Source organism: Orycteropus afer, unplaced genomic scaffold (genome assembly GCF_000298275.1).
Source record: "Orycteropus afer afer isolate SDZICR_OR568_19922 unplaced genomic scaffold, OryAfe1.0 scaffold00108, whole genome shotgun sequence".
Classification (NCBI taxonomy): Eukaryota; Metazoa; Chordata; class Mammalia; order Tubulidentata; family Orycteropodidae; genus Orycteropus; species Orycteropus afer.
Window position 1 is genome coordinate 5,981,526 of NW_006921695.1, and position 24,023 is coordinate 6,005,548.

Consider the following 24,023-nt stretch of genomic DNA (forward strand, 5'->3'; position numbering starts at 1 on the left):
ATCCCTCTGACCAGGAAGTGAGCAACCAATTCTACTGTCTCCCCCTCTTCTATCAATTTCAACTACCAGTTGCCATCCAATTGATTGCAACTCATGGAAACCCTATGTGTGTCAGAGTAGAACTGTGCTTCATAACATTTTCAATGGCTGATTTTTGAGAAGTAGATCACCCGGCCTTACTTCCTAGGTGCTTCTGAATGTACTTGAACTGCCAAACTTTAGGTTAGCAGGTAAGCTTCAATAGTATTTAATAAGTTTTTCTACCATATAAATATATTTTTGTCTTTACCACAAGAGTGTAAACTCCTCACGGGTAAGAACCAACATGTATACCATCTCTATAGTACCAATATCAACAATTGTGATTCCTCACACATTGTAGATGCTCTATAAATAGTTGTTGGTCAAGAGAAAATTAGGCCAATCATATGGTGAGACACTGGATGAGAAAACTGACCTAATTTAACCCCAAGAACTAGTTTGAGTATGCAGGTGTATCTGATTTAATTTTGCATACCTTCCCAGAAAAATGACTTACCAAGCAGAATTTCACACATTGTGGTTATGGGAATGTATCTTTTCACTGGCTCCAGTTCACATGGTTTTAAATAGCATGTCGTTTTGCTATGAACTTTATTTTCATTTGAAACTCTACAAATGTGAGACTATTTGAATCAAACCAGATGCAAGCATTTGGGATGCCCTGTTTGCTCCTTTCAGCCAGTTTCACTTGTGAAACTGAATGTCACATGATTTTATATACACCTTCATCTAGGATTGACCTTTTCCTCTGATAGGCTTTCAGAATACTCCAATATCAGCTATTATTGGAGAAAATCAAGTAACCTTCAAGAAATTTTGGCTTTTATTCCTTGGAATAGTGGCAATTATAAAATTGTCAATATATGAGTATATTCATTGTACTCACATGGTTTGTTTGCATATTCATACACATACACACACACACACACAGAACAACAACAACCTCTTACTTCATTATAGTTCATATGGACCTATAATAATAGGGCAGCTTTAGAATTACATCTACTTTAGCATTAGCAGAAACGTGAGGATAGAGTTTTCCACTATCACATACACTACTATTTGAGTATGTAAGTTTCCAGTGTGGTTGGTATATGAGAGGTGAGTAATACTTGTTCCAGTTTCAGCTTGAAACCCCAACCTAGCCCAAGCATTGTCTTTTTTTTCCCCCTTTATTTTTGCAGGATTCACACAGCTCTAGTATTGATTTGCAACTATGGCATATCTTCCTTAATAATTCCTATTATTTCTTTCAAACTCTACCTCAGAAAACCCAACTCTAACATAAATAATCAAGAATGAGTGTTCAGATGCCAGACAAGTGGTGAATAAAGCCATTTTTCATCCAAATCCCAAAGTGAAAAGCTCCTTATACTGAGGTCTGCTGGATTCATTTTAGAAGCACCTACATTTCAAACACCTTTTTATGTACAAATCAAAGATGGAAGTAATTCTTTTGACACTCACTTAGGGGAAATTACTTTATGAAAAATGTGGATGCAACAAAGAAAATGATAGTAGCTATTAAAATACTGACACTTATGAGATATCAGTATTTTTTGTTTAGTTCCAGGATGGGTGATCATACAGGAAAAAAAAAAAAATTAAAATGCGGTCCTTTTGTCCTCTGCTGTTCTATACCATTTTGTTGTTGTTGTTGTTGTTGTTGTTTAAGGTGAAGAAGAGACAGGTTGGGGCTCACTGCAGACAGGCTGAATTGGTAGCCTTTGGAGACTCGCTGGGTGACCTCACTACTTAGCATTGATGTCTCCTTCATACTCAGGATGAAGACTTTGTTGTTGTTGTTATTTGCCGTTGAGTCGGCCCGACTCATAGAGACCCCTCCTTGGGTTTCCGAGGCAGTTATCACTACGGAAGTAGGATTGCCCAACCTTCCTTCCGAGGAGTGGCTGGTGGGTTTGAACCGCCAGCCTCCTGGTTAGCAGTCAAGTGCCTTAGGCACTATGCTACCAGAGCTCCTCTAATCAGGCCCGACCCTGCTTAGCTTCCGAGATCAGACGAGATCGGGAGCGTTCAGGGTGGTATGGCCGTAGACATACACAACAAAATAATGATCACATCAACTGAATATATATTATATGGCAGATGCTTTGCAAGCTTTAGTGATATTATCAACCATTCATTTTCTGCGTGATAACCATCTTCCCAAGGATTTCTGGGGGAGCTCTGGTAGCATAGTGCCTAAGGCACTTGACTGTTAACCAGAAGACTGGAGGTTCAAATCCACCAGCCACTCCTTGGAAGGAAGGTTGGGCAATCTACTTCCCTTGTGATACTGCCTCGGCAACCCAAGGAGGGGTTGCTATGAGTCAGAGCTGACTCGATGGCACATAATAACAACAACAAGGATTTCTGGTGGTATAGTGGGTTAGACATTTGGCTGCTAACCCCATCGTCAGTGGTTCAAACCCAATAGCTGCTCCATAGGAGGAAGATAAGGCAATCTATTTCTGTAAAGATTTACAGCCTTGAAAGCCCAATGGGCATCACTATGACTTGAAATCAACTCAATGGCAGTAGGTTTTTTGGTCTAATCATCATCCTAGGAGCTCTGGTAGTATAGTGGTTAAGTACATGGCTTCTGATTGAAAGATGTGTGGTTTAAACCTATCAATAACTCCACAGGAGAGATACGTGGCAGTTTGCTTCTAGAAAGATTACAGCCTTAGAGCATATGGGCAGGGTTTTTTGTTTTTGTTTTTTCCTTTAATGTTTTATTGTTCTTTAAGTGAACATTTACATAGAAAATTGTTTTTTCCAAACAATACCGTTCATACACAACTCGTTCATGACATAGGTTGCAATCCCCACAATGTGTCAGCATGCTCCCTGTGTCTTCCCTGGGTTCCCCTTTTCCATTCATCCAGCTTTCATGTCTATCTGTCTTTTCCTTTTTTGTTTTGGGCAAATGTTGCCCTGGTGACCTTGTAGAGTTGATTGCTCTGAGAAGTGCATTCTTCACTTTGTTTTATAGCCCTATTATTTAAGGAGCTCTTGTAGCTCAGTGCATAAAATATCTGACTGCTAGCCAGAAGGTTGGTGATTCAATCCCACCAGCCACTCTGCAGAAGCAAGACTGGACAATCTATTTTCATAAAAATTTACTGCCTCAGAAACCCAAGGGGGGTTGCTATCAGTTGGAATCGACTTGATGACCATGGGTTTGGTTTCTTTGTTTTTTGTCTATTATTTGGCTGAAAGTTAGGGAGAGGTTTTCCAAGGGCTATTGCCCTCTGAGACGATTGTCTTGGAGCAAAGGTCCTTCATTCTTCTAGTCTCCTTATAACCAGTAAGTTTGGTCTTTCTTTTTTTTGGGGGGGCTTTCAATTTTTTTCTGCTTTTTATTTTTTTAACATTCTAACCAGGACTTTCTATTTTGGTCTTGGTCAAAGTGGTCAGTAGTGGTAGCAGGCACCATCTAGTTCTTCTGGTCTCAGTTTAGAGAGGCTGTAATTATTGTGTTCCGTTAGTCTTCAGACTAATTGTTTCCTTGTTGTTGTTGTTGTTATTTGCCATCGAGTCAGCCCCGACTCATAGCGACCCCTCCTTGGGTTTCCGAGGCAGTATCACTACGGAAGTAGGATTGCCCAACCTTCCTTCCGAGGAGTGGCTGGTGGGTTTGAACAGCCATCCTTCTGGTTAGTAGTCAAGTGCCTTAAGCACTATGCTACCATAGCTCCTCAATTGTTTCCTTGAGATTTTTTTTTTATTTCTTCATTCTTCTATTGTCCAGGCAGGAAGACACCAATTCTTGCTTCTTAGATGTCAACTCACAAGCTTGTAAGATCCTAGACTCTACTCACCAGACTAGAACATAGAATATTATTTTTATGAACTGTATTTTGCCAGTTGACCTAGATATCCCCCAAGGCTATAGTCATTAGCCTTCATGTTCAGTGTTTCAGTACTGATGTCTAAGCAGTTTCTGTAACTATGACCTTACAAGGCAGTTGTACTCTGCCCTATATGGTCATTATGATAGTTAACTTAGCTGGGCCATGATTCTTAGTGATTTAGCAGTTGTGATGTAGTCATCCTCCGTGATGAGATCTGAAATAACGTAATCATCTCCATAATGAGATGTGCTATGAGCAGTCAATCAGTTGAAAGAGAGTTTCCTAAGAGCTTTATCCTATTTCCAATATATATATGGACATCCTTTCAAAGATCTCTGGCTTTCTGCTGGGTCTGGATCTTGCATCTCATTTATCATCATCTCTGATTCCTGGACTTAAAGTAGTGGCTTGTTGTATTGCCTATCAATCTTGGGATTGCTGCCTTCATTGTTGCCAGCAGTATGGCATTTTACCTGTCAATCTTGAATTCATCAGCCTCTGAAGCCAGCAGCTTGCTGTATAGCTTGCCAGTCTTGGGCTCATCAGCCCCTACAACCATGTGAGTCAAAAGAAACCTCCAACTTAACATCTGACCCTCGGACTTGGGACATGCCAGCCTCTACAACTGTGTGAGCCATTTCCTTGAGATAATTCTCTTTCTCTCTCTCTATAAATATATGTGTCTGTGTCTGTGTGTCTGTGCTTACATGCACATGCATGTGTGTGTGTGTGTATACATATACATATACATATACATATATAAGCTTCATTAGTTTTGCTTCTGTAGAGAACCCAGTCTAAGTCTCTTTAGACAAGTTGCTATGTTGGTGGCAACAGGTTTTATTTTCTTTTTTGACCATCCTCCTTTTCTTATGTTGTTGTTAGCTGTCATCCTGTCAGTCCCTGACTCACACAGACCCTATGCACAACTGAACAAAATGATGTGTGGCTCTGCACCATCCCCATGGTAAGTTGAGGACTGGATCATTGTGATTTCTCAATGGCTGATTTTAACAAGTAAATTATCAGGCCTTTCTTCCTAGTCCATCTTATTCCACTAAAATGTGTTTAGCATTATAGGAACACACAAGCCTCCACTAACAGACAGGTTGTAGCTGTGCATGAGATGCCTTCGCCAGGAACTGAACCTGCATCTCCCACATGGAACGTGAGATTTCTACCAATGAACCAGTATTGTTCCCTGCTTTTTGTTGTAAGGAAGCAAAAATTGAGCAGAAGCAAGTACCTTGCCCTAAAAATCACAAATAAGTGACAAATTCACTGCTAAAAAATCCATGCTTTTTCTACTATTGCACCCTGGAAGAACAAAACATAAAGGGTTTTTCTTTGTTTTTGAATTTTCCTACTTTATTACTTCTCTTTGGTCATTCCAGATGTCTGCACATTTCCTGGTCCATTTTGAATTGAAGACACTTAGTTTCTCATATTTTAGCTATTGATCAAAATATTGTACTATGCTTAAGGAGAAAATCACCAGAGAAGAAAAAAGAATGTCTTTATATTTTGTTAAAAAGAAAGAAAGAAAAAGAAAAGGAAGTAGGACTCCAAGGAATGAAAAGGAAAAACAATAAAGCCTTGCTACTCATAGTGTAGACCTGGAGCCAGCAGCACCTGTACCTGGGAGCATCTTGGGCCCCCACACAGGACATACAGATAAAAAGCATCAACTTTTTACCAACATCTTCAGGTGATTTGCATGCACAATCAAATTTGAAAAGCAAACCTATAGAGAAGAATAATTTCAAATGGAATGGGTAATTAACCTTCATTTGTGTCTCAGAAAATGAAAGAAGAAAACACTTTGAAAGGACATTGTGAAAATGCTATTTCAGGAGAATGATTCTTAAGAGTCCCTGGGTGGCATAAACGTTCAGCATGCTCAGCTGCTGAGAGAAAGGATGGAGGCTCAAATCAAGCCAGAACCTTCTTGGAAGAAAGGCCTGGCAATCTACTTCTGAAAAATTTGTTGTTGAAAACCCCAAGTCTGCTGTATGGAAAGTGAATTTGCTCTTTAAATCTTCACTCCAATAACAATTAAAAAAAAAAAAAAAAAAGAAGAAGAAGAAGAATGAATCTGCAAAATACCTCATAATATGGATGAATCTAGAGGTCATCATGCTGAGTGAAATTAATCAATCACAAAAGGACAATTAAAAAAAAAAGAAAACCCCAGTTCTACTCTGACACACATGTGGTCATCATGAGTCAGCTTCTGCTCTATGGCTACTGGTTTGTATGTGTTTCTTTGTTTGTTTGTTTATTTTTTTTTATTAGAGGCTACAGAAAGAGCAGATAAAAGGATAACTATGAGTCAGAAGCCAACTTGATAGTAGCTATGAACAACAAAACCCAAACCAAACTCACCAGCTTCTTTGTGGGTGAAAGATGGGACAGTCTGCTTCCATAAAGATTTTGTTGTTGTTGTTGTTATGTGCCATCAAGTCGGACCCAACTCATAGTGACCCCTCCTTGGGTTTCCAAGGCAGTATCACTACAGAGGTAGATTGCCCCATCTTCCTTCCGAGGAGTGGCTGGTGTGTTTGAACTGCCAGCCTTCTGGTTAGCAGTCAAACACCTAGGCACTATGCTACTAGAGCTCCCCCATAAAGATTTACAGCCTAGAAAATTCAATGGGGTCGAAGTTCTGGCAAGATGGCAGAATAGCCAGACAAGCTACACAGATCCTCTTCAACAAAGCAATGAGAAACCAATACAAAAAACAATCCTGAAACCCTGAGCTTTGAAGGGAAGGATGAATAAGTGGATTAAATACCAACTAGTAGAAGAACCTGAATGAAACAGTGAGTGAGAAAACAAACAGAGTGGTGGACTGCTGACTGTAATGGGGGCATTACCATTTTTAATATTTCCCCAGAGAAACCAGAGAATCAGCTTTGCTCCCTGAGAATTGCAAGGGCGAGGACTGAATCGATACCTGACAACCAGAAAGGAAAATGGCAGGGAAGAACTCAAATGGACCTGTGGACCATCAGCAGCTGTCCTGAGGGCACAGCCATTTTGAAGGCTTGCAGTCAATTGGTACAGCCATTTTGGATGTATGCAAGTGGTGTTCTTAAATGGACGATGACATAAGAGTAGGCTTCCCTTACCAGGGACAGCACAGGTGATCACACTGAAAACTGCTGACTAGAAACATGCAATATTCCCCTTGTTGCTCTTATACTAGACACCCTCTTGGTGAACAGAGGAGTGGCCATCCCCTGACTTCACCTCCCTTCTTCAGTAGGAATTCCATCCCAGTCTGTGTCCTGTCAGAACTTGGGTGCCATGACCCACTACCCACAGTTTTGTTTTTGTTTTAAATTATTCTTTTCATCTTCTTGCTCCCCCCCCCCATTTCCTGAATTGGTTCTTTTTATCTTCTTTTTTTTTTCTTCTTCCCTTTTCCTGGTTCCTTTCTTTTTTCTTTCTTTTGGTTCTTCCCATCCCTTGCTTTTCCTTTTGCAGTTTTCCCATTTTCTTTACTATTTGTGGTAGTTAAGTTTGTGTATCAACTTAGCTGGGCCTGGTTGAGTGGCTGGGCAGCTGGATGTAATTATTCCCCATGGTGAAATCTATTGGAGCAGCTGAGTAGCTGCTCCAGGGATGTGATCTGCTTCACATATATAAGAAATAGCTTTGGGAATGATCTCTAGCCTTCTGGCACACTTAAAACCTGCACGTAGCCAAGTCATTACTCAACAGCTTGCCATGCCCTGAAGATCTTGGGACTTCATCTGGACTTGAATTAGCAGCCTGTCATGTTGTTTTGTAACACTGGAACTGTGCCTTGTCACTTGTCAACCTTGGGCTTGTCAGCCTCAGCAGCCAGCAGCAGTCTGAGTAAAAGAAAAGCCTCCAGCTTCAGAGGGCCAGAAGCAGGAGGCAGAGCTGAAGCCCAAGGTTGAGGGGCTTTCACCCAGCCCCTGGAACCTGGCACATTGAACTCAGACTTAAAGCCTCCAAACTGTAAGAGAATAAACTCCTGTTTGTTAAAGCCATCTCATTTGTGGTATATTTATGTCAGAGCAGCACTAAGTAACCAGAACACTATTCTTTTATTCTTGATCTTTTCTTTTATTCCTCCATTCCCAGATTTCGTGGTGTTTTTTATCTTTTTCTCATTCATTGCATTTCTTTTTTTTTCTTTCATTTGCAATTGTTCCTGTTTTTTTTTTTTTTTTTTATGCAGTTTGAGTTTTTTGTTCTATTTTTTCTATTGTTTTGGTAGTTATTTATTTATTTATTATTTTGTCTGAGTGTGAGAAAGCAACTGTTCCCACACTATCCAACCATACCTGCACCTCCTACAGCCTCACACACTTAATGAGGGCCACCCCTTGCTTTTGCATCAACTGACAAACAAAAGACAGCAGCCAATACCAGCTCAACTCACTCCTAACTGCTCTTTACGAACAGCTAACAGATCCATGCACACACTCTCATTCTCTATCACACTCACCAGGAGACAGGTTGTGAGTGCCTAAGTGTTAACAATAAGCAAATAGAGGAGCACAGCACACTGCTCACACAGACATATCAAAACAAAATAAAGGGGGGAGAAAAACTCTTGCATGAATCACACAAACACACAACCACAAATTAAACATAAATACAACAATACTACAATGTCTCAGAAAAAAACAGACCATCATAGTCCACACAAAAAAGAAACAGAGAACCAGGATCTAACCAACACAGAAAACATCCTTTAGGAAAAAGCAACATTGGAACTCCCAGATAAGGAATTCAAAAGAATTGTATTTGGATACCTTCAACAAAGTGAGAGACAGATCAAGGAAAACATTGACAAAATTAAGGAAAACACAGACAAACCTTTAGAACAATTTGGGAAAATAACACAAGAACAAATTGACAAAACAAACAAAAAAACTAGAAATAAAACAAAAACAACAATAAAAATCCAGAAGATTAATACTTAGATTTCAGAAATAGATAAGACATTGAATGGGCAAACGAGTAGAATCAAATCAATGGAAGATAGAATTAATGAGATTGAAGACAAATAACTCAATATTATTTTGTTAAGGGATCAATCAGACAAAAGATCAGAAGAAAATGAAGAAAGCCTAAGATTCATCTGTATACCATCAAGAGGAATAACATACCTGTAATCAGAATTCCAGAACAGGAAGAGACAAATAAAACCATAGAGAACATTTTCAAAGATTTATTGGAAGAGAATTTCCTTAATTTGATGAAAGACAAAAATATATCCATTCAATAAGTTCAACGAACCCCAAACAGGATAGATTCCATAAAAAAATCACGAAGACATATCATCACCAAACTCACCAAAACCAAAAACAAAGACAGAATCCTGAAAGCAGCATGTTGTTTGTTGTTGTTGTTACGTGCTGTCGAGTTGGACCCAACTCATAGCGACCCTTCCTTGGGTTTCCAAGGAAGTATCACTATGGAAGTAGATTGCCCCATCTTTCTTCCAAGGAGTGGCTGGTGGGTTTGAACCGCCAGCCTTCTGGTTAGCAGTCAAGTGCCTTCAGCATTACACAACCAGAGGTCCTAAAGCAGCATGGGAAAAACAAAGTTACCTACAAAGGGAAACCAAATGGAACTAAGCTCTGATTTCTCAGCAGAAAGCATGCAAGTGAGAAGGAAATGGATTGATATATATAAAACTCTGAAAGAAAAATATTTCCAACCAAAAATTATATATCCAGCAAAATTGTCCCTCAAATATGCTAAAATCTCCTAATTTCACTAAAATTAGGAGATTTCCAGATAAGCAGAAATTAAGGGATTTTGATAAAACCAGACCAACCTAACAAAAGCTGTTCAAGGCAGTCCTTTGGACAGAGCACCAACAACAGCAAACAACAACTGATGATTAACATACATGATGATATAATCTAAAAACTAACCCAGTTATAGAAGTATCCAAAGTAAAATAAGATTACAAGGCTATGAACAGGGAACCAGAGACATCAATTGGTAAATAAGGACAACTACAAACCAAAAAGAGGGAACAAATAGTGGATACAGAATTTCTAAATGGTGAGGAAGTCAAGACAATTGAAAGATAGAACAGACAGCTTTAAACTTGGGAATAAGATAATAAATCACAGGGTAACCTCAAAGAAAAATTTTAAACCTTTTCATTGAAATAAAAAAGAGGACAAGTGCAAATACTTATCAAATACTTAAACAATAACCATGAAGGAGATGATAACAAGACTCATAAACAAAATGAGCTCAGTACAGAAAATTATATGGAACAAATAAATCAGCAACACTACAAAAAAATACATAACAAAATAGCATCAATAAACTCATACCTGTCTGTAATTACACTGAATGTACATGGACTAAATGCACCACTCAAGACACGGAGAGTTGCAGACTGGATTTTAAAAAATGACGAATCAACATGCTGTCTACAAGAGACTCATCTTAGACACAAATGCAAAAATAGCTAAAAATCAAAGGTTGGAAAAAGATACATCAAGCAAATGGCAACCAAAAAAAGGCAGGAGTGGCAATATTAATTTCTGATAAAATAGACTTTAAGACAAAAACAACCATAAGAGACAAGGAAGGACATTATATTATGATTAAAGGATCAATTGAACAAGAGGACATAAACATAATAAATACCTAAGCACCCAATGAAAGAGCTCCAAAATACATAAATAAAACTTTAACAGAATTGAAAAGACAGATAGATTAGTAGCAGGATACTTTAATGCACCACTTTCAATAAAAGATAGGACTGGAAAGAAACCCAACAAAGATGCAGAAGAACTAAATAATATGGTCAACCAACTTGACCTTATAGACATCTACACAGCACTTCACCCAACAACACAATATACATTCTTTACCAGTGCACATGGAATATTCTCCAGGACAGACCATATGTTAGGCCACAAAGCAAGCCTCAAAAATGTAAAAACATTGAGATACTGCAAAGCATCCTCTCAAATTACATTATAAAATTAGAAATCAACACTACGAAGACCAATGGAAAAAGAATAAATGCATTGAAACTGAATAACACCCTCCTCAAAAACAATTGGGTGACGAAAAAAATTAAAACATGAAGTTAAGAAAATTCCTTAAATCAAGTGAGAATGAAAACACAACATACCAAAATCTTTGGGACACAGCAAAAAGAGTGATCTGAGGGCAATTTATAACAATAAATCCACACATCAAAAAATAAGAGCACATCTTCTGGTAAGATGGTAGAGTAGGCAGACAAGCTCCATAGACACTCTTCAATGAAGAAAACAGAAAACAATTGATAGAGATACAGAAGATAATCCTGGAGCCCTGAGCTTTGAAAGGAAGTCTACAGAAGTGGACTAGGCACCAACTAGTGGAAAATCCTGAATGAAAACAGTGAGTAGAGAGGTGGTTGGAGCAGTGGACTGTCAGCTACTCTGACAGGACCAAGAACCTGAATATTTCCAAGTGTTGTTGGGACTTGAGAATTGACCTAAACATCAGCTCTGGTCACCAAGGGCTGAAAGGATGACTGTGCTGGTGGCCTATGACTAAGGGGCTAGTTTAGCAAGGAGGTAGACAACCTGAGCTGTGGGCTTTTGGCTTTCTGGAGGGTGCAGCCATTTTGATTGTTTACACATTGTGGCCACTTTGGATATGCAAAGTGACTGAGGGTGCAACCCTTTTGAATGTTTACAAGTGGTGGCCATTTTGGATATTTAAAGTGACCAAGGACACAGCCGTTTTGAATGTTTACAAGCAGCAGCCATTTTGGATATTTAAAATGACTGAGGGTGCAGCCATTTTAATGTTTACTAGCAGTAGCCATTTTGGATATTTAAAGTAACCAAGGGCACAGCCATTTTGAATCTCTACAAGCGGAGGCATTTTGAATTTTAAAGTGACAGTATTCTCATTCAGATTCCAGGGACCTAAGAATAGGCTCCATTTGCCAAGGATGACAAGGACATATGGGAGACAGACAACAGGAAAGGAGACAGGTGGTGAGTGTATAAGTGCTGCTAAATAGCGAACAGAGAAGTACAGTAGAGGACCCTGCTTACACAGATAACATACAAACAGAACAAAGAAAATGAAAATCATTGGCAAGTCACTCCAACATACAATCACCAATTAAATATGAACACAAAAATGTCACAATGCCTCACAGACAACAGAGCATCACAGTCCACACAAAGAAGCAAGATAAAGCAGGAGAAACAAAGGATCAAGATACAGACCCAAACACATCAGGAGGAAGCAGCATTGGAACTCATTGATAAGGAATTCAAAAGAATTATATTTAGATACCTTCAATGGATTGAAAGACAGATCAAGGAAAATACTCACAAAATTAAGGAAAACATAGACAAAACCCTGGAACAATTTCAAAAGATAATACAAGAACAAAATCACAAAATAAACAAAAACTTAGAAATGATACAAAATCTACAGACAGAAATCCAGAAGATTAATACTAAATTTTCGGAAATAGATGACACATTGAATGGGTAAATGAGTAGAACTGAATTAATGAAAAACAGAATTAGTGAGATTGAAGGCAAATATCGCAATACTTTTTTGGAAAGGGAACAATCAGAAAAAAGATCAAAACAAAATGAAGCCTAAGGTTTGTGTGGAATACCATCAAAAAGAATAACCTACATGTAGTCAGAATTCCAGAACAAGAAGAGACAAATAAAACCACAGAAAAAAAAATGTCGAAGATTTGTAGGAAGAGAATTTTCCTGGCATGATAAAAGATGAGCATATACTCCTTCAAGAAGTCCAACGAACCCCAAACAGGATAGACTCCGAAAGAAAATCACCAAGACATATAATCATCAAACTCACCAAAACCAAAGACAAAGAAAGAATCCTGAAAGCAGCACAGGAAAAATGAAAAGTTACCTACAAGGAGCAACCAATAAGAATAAGTTCAGATTTTTTTGGCAGAAACTGTGCAGTCAAGAAGACAATATGATGGTATATATAAAACCCTGAAAGAGAAAAATTTCCAACCAAAAATTATATACCCAGCAAAATTGTCTCTCCAATATGATGGGGAAATAAGACATTTCTAGAGTAGCAGAAATTGAGGGAATTTCTTAAAACCAGACCAACTTTACAAGAGATGCTAAAGGGAGTCCTTCAGACAGAGAACCAACAACAGCAAACAACAACTGACCATTAACACACATGATGACATAACCAACCCAGAAACCAACACAGTTACAGAAGTATCCAAAGTAAATAAGCCTACAAGATTGTAAACAGGGAACCAGAGACATCAATTCACAAATGAAGACAACTACAAACCAAAAAGAGGGAAAAAAACTATAGTTACAGAACTTTTAAATGGTAGGGAAGTCAAGATAATTACAAGATACAATGGACTGTTCTAAACTTGGGAAGAAATTATAAATCACTTGGTAAGTGCAAAGAAAAATGATAAACTTTCACATCAAAATAAAAAAGAGGATCAGTAAAAATATTTAGCAAATACTAAGGCAATTGCAACAAAGGAAGTGATAACATGATTCATAAACTAAATGAGCTCAGCACAGAAAACTATATGGAACAAAGAAATCAACACCATGAAAAAACACATAACAAAATGACAGCAACAAATTCATACTTGTAGATAATTACATATCTAACAAGGGACTCATCTCTAAAATTTATTGAAAACTCTGACACTTCAAAAACAAATAGATTAACAATGTAATTTAAAAAAAAAAAAAATGGTCAGAAGACATGAATAGACACTTCACCAAAGAGGATATTCAGGTGGCCAGCAAATACATGAAGAAATGCTCATGATCATTAGTCATCAGAGAGATGCAAATCAAAACAACAATGAGATAACATCTCACCCCAGCACTAATGGCAAAGTTCAACAAGACAGAAAATAACAGATGCTAGTCAGGATGTGGAGAGATTGGGACTCTCATACACTGCTGGTGGGACTGTAAAATGATACAACCACTGTGGAACGCAGTATGGAGATTCCTTAAAAAGTTGGAATTAGAAATATCATTTGACCCAGCAATCCCATTACCAGTTATATATCCTAAAGAAATGAAAGCAGGACAAGAACAGATATATGCACACCTATATTCATCGCAGCACTATTTACAATAGCAAAAATATGGAAACAACCTATGTGCACATCAACAGAAGAATGGATAACCAAACTATGATACATATACATAATGGAATACTATGTAACGTGAAAGAATAATGCATAATCTGCAAAACACCTCATAATGTGGATGAACTTGGAGGACATTATGTTTAGTGAAATAAGTCAATCATAAAAGGACAAATATTATATTAGTTCATTAATGTAAAAAGTCAAGGAAAGGTTTATATATGGAAGGGAACTTTCTTTGTTGGTTACTGGGGTGGGAGGGGAGGGAACAATGCAAAATAAAAATCATTGACCCATGTCACTTTAGTTTTGTGTATTTCACTGTACATAAATTATATTTCAATAAAATGCTTTAAGAAAAAAAAAGAGTGAGCCAAAATCAACACTGTAACCCAACATCTCCCACAATTAGAAAAAGAGCAGCAAAAAAAAGCCTACATTCACCAGAAGAAAAGAAATAATAAAGATTCAAGCAGAAATAAATGAAACAGAAAATAGAGAGACAATAGAAAAATCAACAAGACTAGAAGTTGGTTCTTTGAAAAGATTAACAAAATTGACAAACTCCCAGCACTTTTAACAAAGAAAAAGAAGAAGATATGAATTATAAGAATAAGAAATGAAAGGGGTGACATCACAGAGAACCAATAGAAATAAAAAGAATCGTATCAGGATACTATGAAGAACTGTACTCCAACATATTTGAAAATCTACATAAATAGAAACACACTACTTACATAAACTAACACAGATCATAACAAAAAAGAAATCAGTTTATTAAAAAATTACCAACAAAAAGAGTCTTGACCCAAATGGTTTTAGTGAGCAATTCTGCCAATCATTCAGAGAAGAGCTAACACTAATCCTCCTCAAACTATTCCAGAACATAGAAAATGTTGGAATCCCCAAAACATCATTTTACAAAGCAAGCATAACTTTAATGCCAAATCCAGGCAATGACACCATTAGAAAGGAAAACTCCAGAGTAATATCACTCATGACTATAGATGCAAAAATCTGCAAAAAATCCAAGCCAATAGACTTCCACAACATATCAAAAAAATAATACGTCACGATCAAGTGGAATTCATACTGGGTATTCAAGGATGGTTCAACATTAGAAAAACAATCAACATAATGCATTACATAAGTAAAATAAAGGAAAAGAATCACCTGATTATATCAATAGATTCAGAAAAGGCATTTGATAAAATTCAACACACTTTCCTGATAAAAACTCTCAGAAAAAATAGGAATAGAAGGGAAATTTCTCAAAAAAATAAAGGGCATGTATGAAAAACCAACAGCCAACATTATTCTGAATAGAGGGAGACTGAAACCATTCCCCTTGCAAACAGGAACCAGACAAGGATGCCCTCTATCTCCACTTCTATTCAAAATTGTACTGGAAGTCCTAGCTAGGGCAATAAAGCAAGAAAGGGAAATCAAATCATCCAAATTGGTAAGGAAGAAGTAAAACTATCCTTATCTGCAGATGATATGACCTACACTTAGAAAACCCAAGAAACTCAGCAAAAAAATACTGGAATTTACTGAAAGATTTGGCATAGTGGCAGGATACAAAATCAACATACAAAAATCAGTGGAATTCCTCTACACCAGCAAGAGATCTCTGAAAAGGAAATAAAGAAATTGATATAATTTACCATAACTATGAAAAAAATAAGACTGTTGTTGTTGTTAGTTACCATTAAGTTGGCTCCGACTCATAGCGACCCTATATACAACAGAATGAAACACAGCCAGTCTTGTGCCAGCCTCACAATCCTTGCTAGACCTGACCCCATCTTTGTAGCCACTGTGTCTATCCATCTCATTGAGGGCCTTCCCCTTTTTTGTTGACCCTCCACTTTATCAAGAATGATATCCCTCTCCAGGGAATGGTCCCTTCTGACAATAGGACCAAAGTAGGTGAGATGAAGTCTAGCCATTCCCGCTTCCAAGGAGTTTTACAGCTGCACTTCTTCCAGGACAGATTTGTTAGTTCTCTTAACAGTCCATGGTATTTTTAATATTCTTTGTCAGCACCACAACTCAAAAGCATCAACTCTTCTTCAGTCTTCCTTGTTCATTGTCCAGCTCTCACATGCATATGAGGTGATTGAAAATATTCTGGGTTGGGTTAGGCACACCTTAGTCTTCAAAGAGACATCTTTCCTTGTCAGCACTTTAAAGAGGTCTTTTGCAACAGATTTGCCCAGTGCAATACATTGTCAGATGTCCTGACTGCTGCTTCCATTGGTGTTGATTCTGGAACCAAGTAATATGAAATCACTAACAACTTCAATCTTTTCTCCATTTATTGTGATGCTGCTTATTGGCCCAGTTGTGAGGATTTTTGTTTTCTTTATGTTGAGATGTAATCCATACAATAGACTGAAGTCTTTGATTTTCATCATTAAATGCTTCAAGTCATCCTCACTTTGAGCAATCAAGGTTGTGTTGTCTGCATACTGCAGGTTGTTAATGAGCCTGGAAAAAATAAGACGCTTGGGAATAAATCTTACCAGGAACACAAAAGACCTGTACAAAGAAAACTACAAAACACTACTTCAAGAAACTATAAGAGATCTACATAAATGAAAGAACAACCCATGCTCATGGATATGAAGATTGAACATTGTGAAAATGTCAATACTACCCAAAGCAATCTATATGTTCAATACAATCCCTTTACAGATTCCATCAACATTCTTTAAGGATATGGAAAAACCAATCACTAATTTTATATGGAAAGAAAAGAGACCTCAGATAAGCAAAGCACTCATGAAGAAGAACAATGTAGGAGGTCTCACACTCCCGGATCTCAAAACCTACCATACAGCCACAGTTATCAGAACAGTCTGGTATTGGTACCAGTGGAACAGAATTGAGAACCCAGAAATAGATCCATTGACCTATGGTCAGCTGATCTTTGTCAAAGGGCTGAAATCCATTAAATGGGGAAGGGATAATCTCTTTAACAAATAGTGCTGGCAAAACTGGATAACCACTTGCAGAAAAATGAAACAAGATCCATCCCTCACACCATACACAAAAACTAACTCCAGATGGATCAAAGACTTAAATGTGAAACCTAAAGCTATGAAGTTCATTAAAGAAAAAATAGGGGCAAACTTAGGGGCCCTAATTCACAGCATAGACTGTCAAGCATAACCCAGGATGCACAAACAGCAGAAGATAAACTTGATGATTGAGACCTTCTAAAAATTAAATTCTTGTGTGCAACAAAAGATTTCTCCAAAAGAGTAAAATGGAAACAAAATATCCAGCAATGACATATCAGACAAAGAACTTATCTCTAAAATTTATAGAAAACTCCAATACCTCAACATCAAAAAGACAATGTAATTTAAAAAATGGACAGAAGAAATGAACAGACACTTCACCAAAGAAGATATTCAGGCATCCAACAAGCACATAAAGAAATGTTCACAATCATTACCCATTGCAAATCAAAACAAGCACGAGATGCCATTTTACCCCACTATTAGCAGCAAAGTTCAACAAGACAGGAAATAACAAATGCTCACACGGATGTGGAGAGAGTAGGACTCTCATACACTGCTGTAGACTTTAAAATTATACAACCACTGTGGAAATGAGTGAGGCAATTCCTCAAAAAGTTGGAAATAGAAATATTCATTTGATCCAGCAATCCCATTGCTAGGTATATATCCTAAAGAAGTGAGAGCCAGGACATAAATAGATATATGCACACCTATGTTCATCACACCACTTTCCTCACTAACAAAGAGATGACAACAACGTACATATCCATCAACAAAGGAATGGATAACCAAACTATGGTACATACACACAATGGAATAATATGGAACCCTAAAGAATAATGTAGAATCTGAAAAATATTGCATAACATTGATGAACTTGGAGGACATTATACTGAGTGAAAGAAGGCAATCGCAGAAGGACAAATATTGGTCCACTATTGTGAAAAGTCAAGGAAAAGTTTACACATGGAAAGAAACTTTCTTTGTTGATTACCAGGAGTGTGAGGAGAGAGGAAGGGAAATTCCTAGATATGTTGAAAAAATAGAGAGCGAGAAATCAAAGATTATTAGTTGTTACCAGGGGTGGGAGGAAGAGGGAAAAGTGGGAAAGGGGAAGCTTTTGTTTGTGGGATATTGAGTTTATGCTAATGGTAGTAGGATATATTGGAAAGGACAATCATGCCACAGCATGCAAAATGTCAGCTATGTTTTTGAGTTGTTGGCCAATGTCTTGTTTTGTATATTTTCAATATAAGAAAAGTAAAAATTAAAAAAAAAAAAAAAATCAATGGCATTGCTATGAGTCGGAATCAACTCAAAGGCAGTGAGTTTGGTTTGAGCAATCATACAGGACAGAGTAGAACTCCCCCCCCATTCAGTTTCTAAGGCTGTAAATCTTTATGGAAGCTGACTGCCTCATCTTTCTCTCACATTCAAACCTCTGACTTTTTTTTTTTGTTGGTTAGCAGTTGAATGCTTTAACCACTGCATTACTAGAGCTCCTTCTACCAACAACCAAACTCACTGCTATAGAGTCAATTCTAACTCATAGTGATCCCCACTGGGTTTCCAAGGCTTAGTTCTTTATGGAAGATGATTACCTTATCTTTCTTCCACAAAGTGGCTGGTGGTTCCAACCACCAACCTTTTGGTTAAGCAGACACCACTACACCATCCGAACTCCTTTTTAACAACAACATCAGGCAGAAAATGAATGTCTTCCTCAGTGAAGAGTAATAGTAAGCCCAAGAGATATGCAAGTATCTGGAATGATCAACAGAAAGGGACCAGGTGGAGATCCAGGACTGCTATGGGAAGGAAAAGCAAAAAGTGTGTATAAATTTAGAGTAACTCTAAGAGTCAAAGATGAGACAAAGAACAGAGGACTTGTGAGTTGGCCAGGGGAAAGAGATGCCTCTGGGACTGGGAACACCCAGAACCATGAGGGGAGGGCTAGAGACAGAGCAAGACCTGCGGTCATCACATATATGCTGCAGAGACCATTTACTTATTCCTATTAAGCACACTTTGTCCTAGCTTTTGTTTTCCGAAAGCATGCAATTGAGAGTCTTTATAAAAAGGAAGCCCTAAACTGCCCAGTAGCTTTTTTTCCTCCAGGTCATGGCTCAAGTTGGATTATCTCACTCCAAAAAACACAGACCTGACTCAAGTTGGATCCAGTCATTTGCTGAGTTAAGGCATTTGCTCAGCACATACTAGAAGTAGAGTGACATAAAGTAAGAGAGAAATGATTGGTCCCAGCTGAGATTTGGAACTAGAGGTAAAAAATGTAAATAGTCTGTTCCAGATGGCAAAAGTTGCAGAGAAGAAACTTTACCATTGGAGGTTTAGTTTAAGAGATCTCTGAGAAGGAGAAAACAGGAATTAAACACCCAAAGACTGAATATGGATAAATGGATTGATGAAAAGCTAAAATCGGTAACCTTAAAACTGCTTTTTCTAATAAAGTCTACATCCTGCCCTAGTGACAAGATTCAATTGTCATAATAAACAATTCATACAAGTCCCAATTAAGAACTATAGCTTCTCTGTCCATCTCCTCTTCCATTTGTGGACATCACATGCCAAAAATCAATATAATATAATAACAAAAGAAAATTAGAATTTTTGCCTGGAAATAATCCAAATGCCTCATATTTTCCTCAAAAGCTTACTTGGTATCTTTCAACCAGAATATCATAGGCAAGCCTTTATTAAACTGTAAGAAGTGTCAAATCATCAACCTATTTTTAATTCCTCTCTTTTCAACTTTGTAACAACTATTCACTTCAGATGAAGAATTTAAAACTGGACTCAGAGAAAATCTGTGGTAGAAAAAAAAATGTCTGTTTTATGGATTAGAGTCATTTCTGAAAACATTTTCCCAATTATTACACATAAATATGTGGGATTCCTCATTTTGGAATGAGCAGGTGGGTCACGAAAGGGGAAAAAAATCCGTTCAACTGCTAAGATATTTGCTCTAAATAGCCCCACTTCAAGAGTAAATGAGATTGACATATCAACACTTAATAACTATAACATGAACTGCTAAACTGTGAAAATCAGACAAGCACTCTGGAAATACTATCTTCCACCCACCCTCCCCCATACACATACAGCCAAGATGCGTTGCTCTTTTTTTATTTTTTTTTAACACAGGAAACATTTGGGGAACAAATGTAGAATAGAAAGAATCAGATCATGCTCCCAAGTCAGCTACATTTGAAATAAATCAGAACTTAAGGTCACTGATACACTTGTCCTCTTCTTCTTCTCTGTTTTTCCTTTTTCAAGGTCCAATTCAAAAACAGAAGCTCTCCCAGTCCTGAATTTCTATTTTGTTAATTGTCTGAAATAATGACTTGCCTCCCTTTGTTGATATATATTTTAACGCATATACATACATGTTTTGGAGAAAAGAAGACAGATGTTTTCAGTTAGGCCTGGAGTCTTGACATTAAAACTAGATTTGTTGTACACTTTTGTTATTTGAAATAAAAAATAAATAAATAAATCACTGTCATGGAGTCGGATCCGACTCATAGCGATCCCTCCTTAGGTTTCCAAGGCAGTATCACTACAGAAGTAGATTGCCCAACCTTCCTTCTGATGAGTGGCTGGTGGGTTTGAACTGCCAGCCTTCTGATTAGCAGTCTAAAGCCTTAGGCACTATGCCTGATTTAAATAACAGTGATAGAAGAGTGCATTTAAATAAAACCACAACAGCTGAAATGGTCTACAGTGCCATCGACATTTGATCTTCAGGCAGTCAGCCTTATGAGCTGTGTTTTTCTTGAGAAAATTCTGTCTCTAACATCTACTGGGATATTTAATTACTAAGGGCAGTCTCAGGATGGCTGCTGGCTCTTTACAAAGGTTTTATTATCAAGAACTTGACCACTGCTCAGGTGCACTGTCCACGGTTGAGCATCAGTCTATTAGGGAAATCTAGAATCATTCACTGTATTGAAGTCATTTATCTCAGAAAGGCAGAGATGAACTCATTATGTGTCATGAAACAAGCTACATGACCCTGTTTTATGTTAAATGCTCTTACATATCTGTGGGCTTATGACTTAGCTCCATTGCATTTCATACCATTGGAATGAAGCAGGGAAAATTATGTTGGGAGAAGTCATCTAATGTACTTTTCATGTGGACATAGTCACAGTGTTGTTAAGTAGAAATTTCACTTCAAATGGAATCTTTAGAGCAGTCTGGAACATCACCTTCCCCTTCACTGTAATATGCAGTACACTATTATTGGTAAGCCAGTGTCCCCGTTCCCTCACTCTGTTTCCATCTCCTTCCTTCTTCTTTCTGTCTCTCTGTCTCTGTCTTTGTCTCTCTCTCTCTCCCTTGTTCCCTCTTCTTCTCCCTTTCTTTCTCTCTCTCTCCCTCTACCCTCTCTCTATTTCTCTCCTGTCCTGTTTATTTCTTTCTCTTTTTCCTCTGTCTTCCCCTCCCTCTGAAGCAAAATTATGCATGTACCTCTTTTACAAATGTTAAAAAATAGAGCTATGTGCTTTGTGAAATTATTGGCACTGCTTCATTCCACCAATTAGCCATTTCTTCTCTTCAAATTTGATGAAAATTATAATGGTTCATGAGCTTTAATTAGAATGGTTGTGTGATATACTCTTGTGGAGGAAATTATTTATTACACAATAAAAAAGAAGTCCACCAGAACCAAAATGTGACCTCGATTATATCCCTCCTGAATTTAGAGACCATCTAAAGAATAGATTTGATGCACTGAACACCAATGACTGGAAACCAGAGGAATTATGGGATGACATCAAGAACATCATCCATGAAGAAAGCAAAAGGTCATCAAAAAGAAAGGAAAGGAAGAAAAGACCAAAATGGATGTCAGAAGGGACTCAGAAACTTGCCCTTGAACAGGTAGTGTTAAAGCAAATGTAAGAAATGACAAGACAACAGAGCTGAACATAAGATTTCAAAGAGCACCTTGAGAAGACAAAGTCAATTATTATAATGAAATGTGCAATGACCTGGAATTAGAATACCAAAAGGGAAGAACACACACAGCATTTCTCAAGCTGAAAGAACTGAAGAAGAAATTTAAACCTTGAGTTGCAATATTGAAAGATTCTACGGGCAATATATTGAATGATACAGGAAACATCAAAAGAAGATGGCAGGAATACACAGAGTCACTGTACCAAACAGAATTGGTCAAGGTTCATCCGTTTTAGATGGTGGCATATGATGAAGAATCAGTGGTATTGAAGGAAGAAGTTAAAGCTGCGCTTAAAGGAATTGGTGAAGAACAAGGCTCTAGGAATTGATGGAATACCCATTGAAATGTTTCAACAAACAGATGATGCACTGGAGGCACTCACTCAGCTATTCCAAGAGATTTGGAAGCTAGCTACCTGACCAACTGACTGGAAGACATCCATAACTGTACCCATTCCAAAGAAAGATGATCCCATAGAATGTGGAAATTATTGAACAATATCATTAATATCACACTCAAGTAAAATCATACTAAAGATGATTCAAAACCTGTTGCAGCAGTATATTGACAGAGAACTTCCAGAATTGCAAGCTAGATTCAGAAGAGCACAGGGAATGAAGGATATCATAGCTCATGTCAGAAGGATCTTGGCTTAAAGCAAAGAATACCAGAAAGATGTTTACTTATGTTTTATTGACTATGCAAAAGCATTCAATTTTGTGGGTCATAATAAATTATGGATAACATTGAGAAGAATGGTAATTCCATACCACTTAATTGTACTCATGAGGAACCTGTACATAGACCAGGAGGCTGTCATCTGAACAGAACAAGGGGATATTGCATGGTTTAAAATCTGGAAGAGAATGTATCAGGGTTGTATCCTTTCACCATACTTATTCAATCTGTACACTGAGCAAATAATCCAAGAAGCTGGACTATATGAAGAACATGGCATCAGGATTGCAGGAAGACTCATTAACAACCTGTAATACACAGATGACACACTTTGCTTGTTGAACATGAGGATGACTTGAAGCACTCACTGATGAAGATTGAAGACTACCATCTGTGCAGTATGGATTACACTTCAATATAAAGAAAAAATAAAAATCCTCACAAATGGACCAATAAGCATCATCATGATAAATGGAGAAAAGATTGAAGTTGTTAAAGACTTCATATTACTTGGTTCTCCAATCAACACCAATAGAAACAGCAGTCAAGATATCAGATGATATATTGCATTGGGCAAATCTGTTGCAAAAGACCTCTTTCAAATGATGAAGTGTAAAGATATGTCCTTGAAGACTAAGGAGCCTCTAACCCAAGCTGTCGTATTTTCAATCACCTCATATGCTTATGAGAGCTTGACAATGTATAAAGAAGACCGAAGAAGAGTTGATGGCTTTGAGTTGTGTTGGCAAAGAATATTGAAAGTACCATGGACTGCTAAAAGAACAAATCTGTCCTGGAAGAAGTGCAGCCAGAATACTCCTTGGAAGTGAAAATGGCTAGACTTTGTCTCACCTACTTTGGCCATGTTGTCAGAAGGAACCATTCCCTGGAGAAGGATATCATGCTTGGTAAAGTAGAGGATCAATGAAAAGTGGAAGGCTCTCAACAAGGTGGATTGACACAGTGGTTGCAACGATGGGCTCAGGTATAGCAAGGATCATAAGGCTGGCACGGGACCAGACATTATTTCATTCTGCTGTACATAGGGTCCGTATGAGTTGGAGAAGACTCGCCAACACTTAACAGCAACAACAAAGAGGTTTAAAAATAATTAATAGTTGCATCTTTAACTAAGTGGAATATGTCCAAGATTCATACATGACTTTAGTTATATTTGACACAATTAAAATTAATCAAAAAAATGCACTGACATCGAATCAATTCAAATTCATAGTGACTCAATAGGATAGAGCAGAACTGTCTCA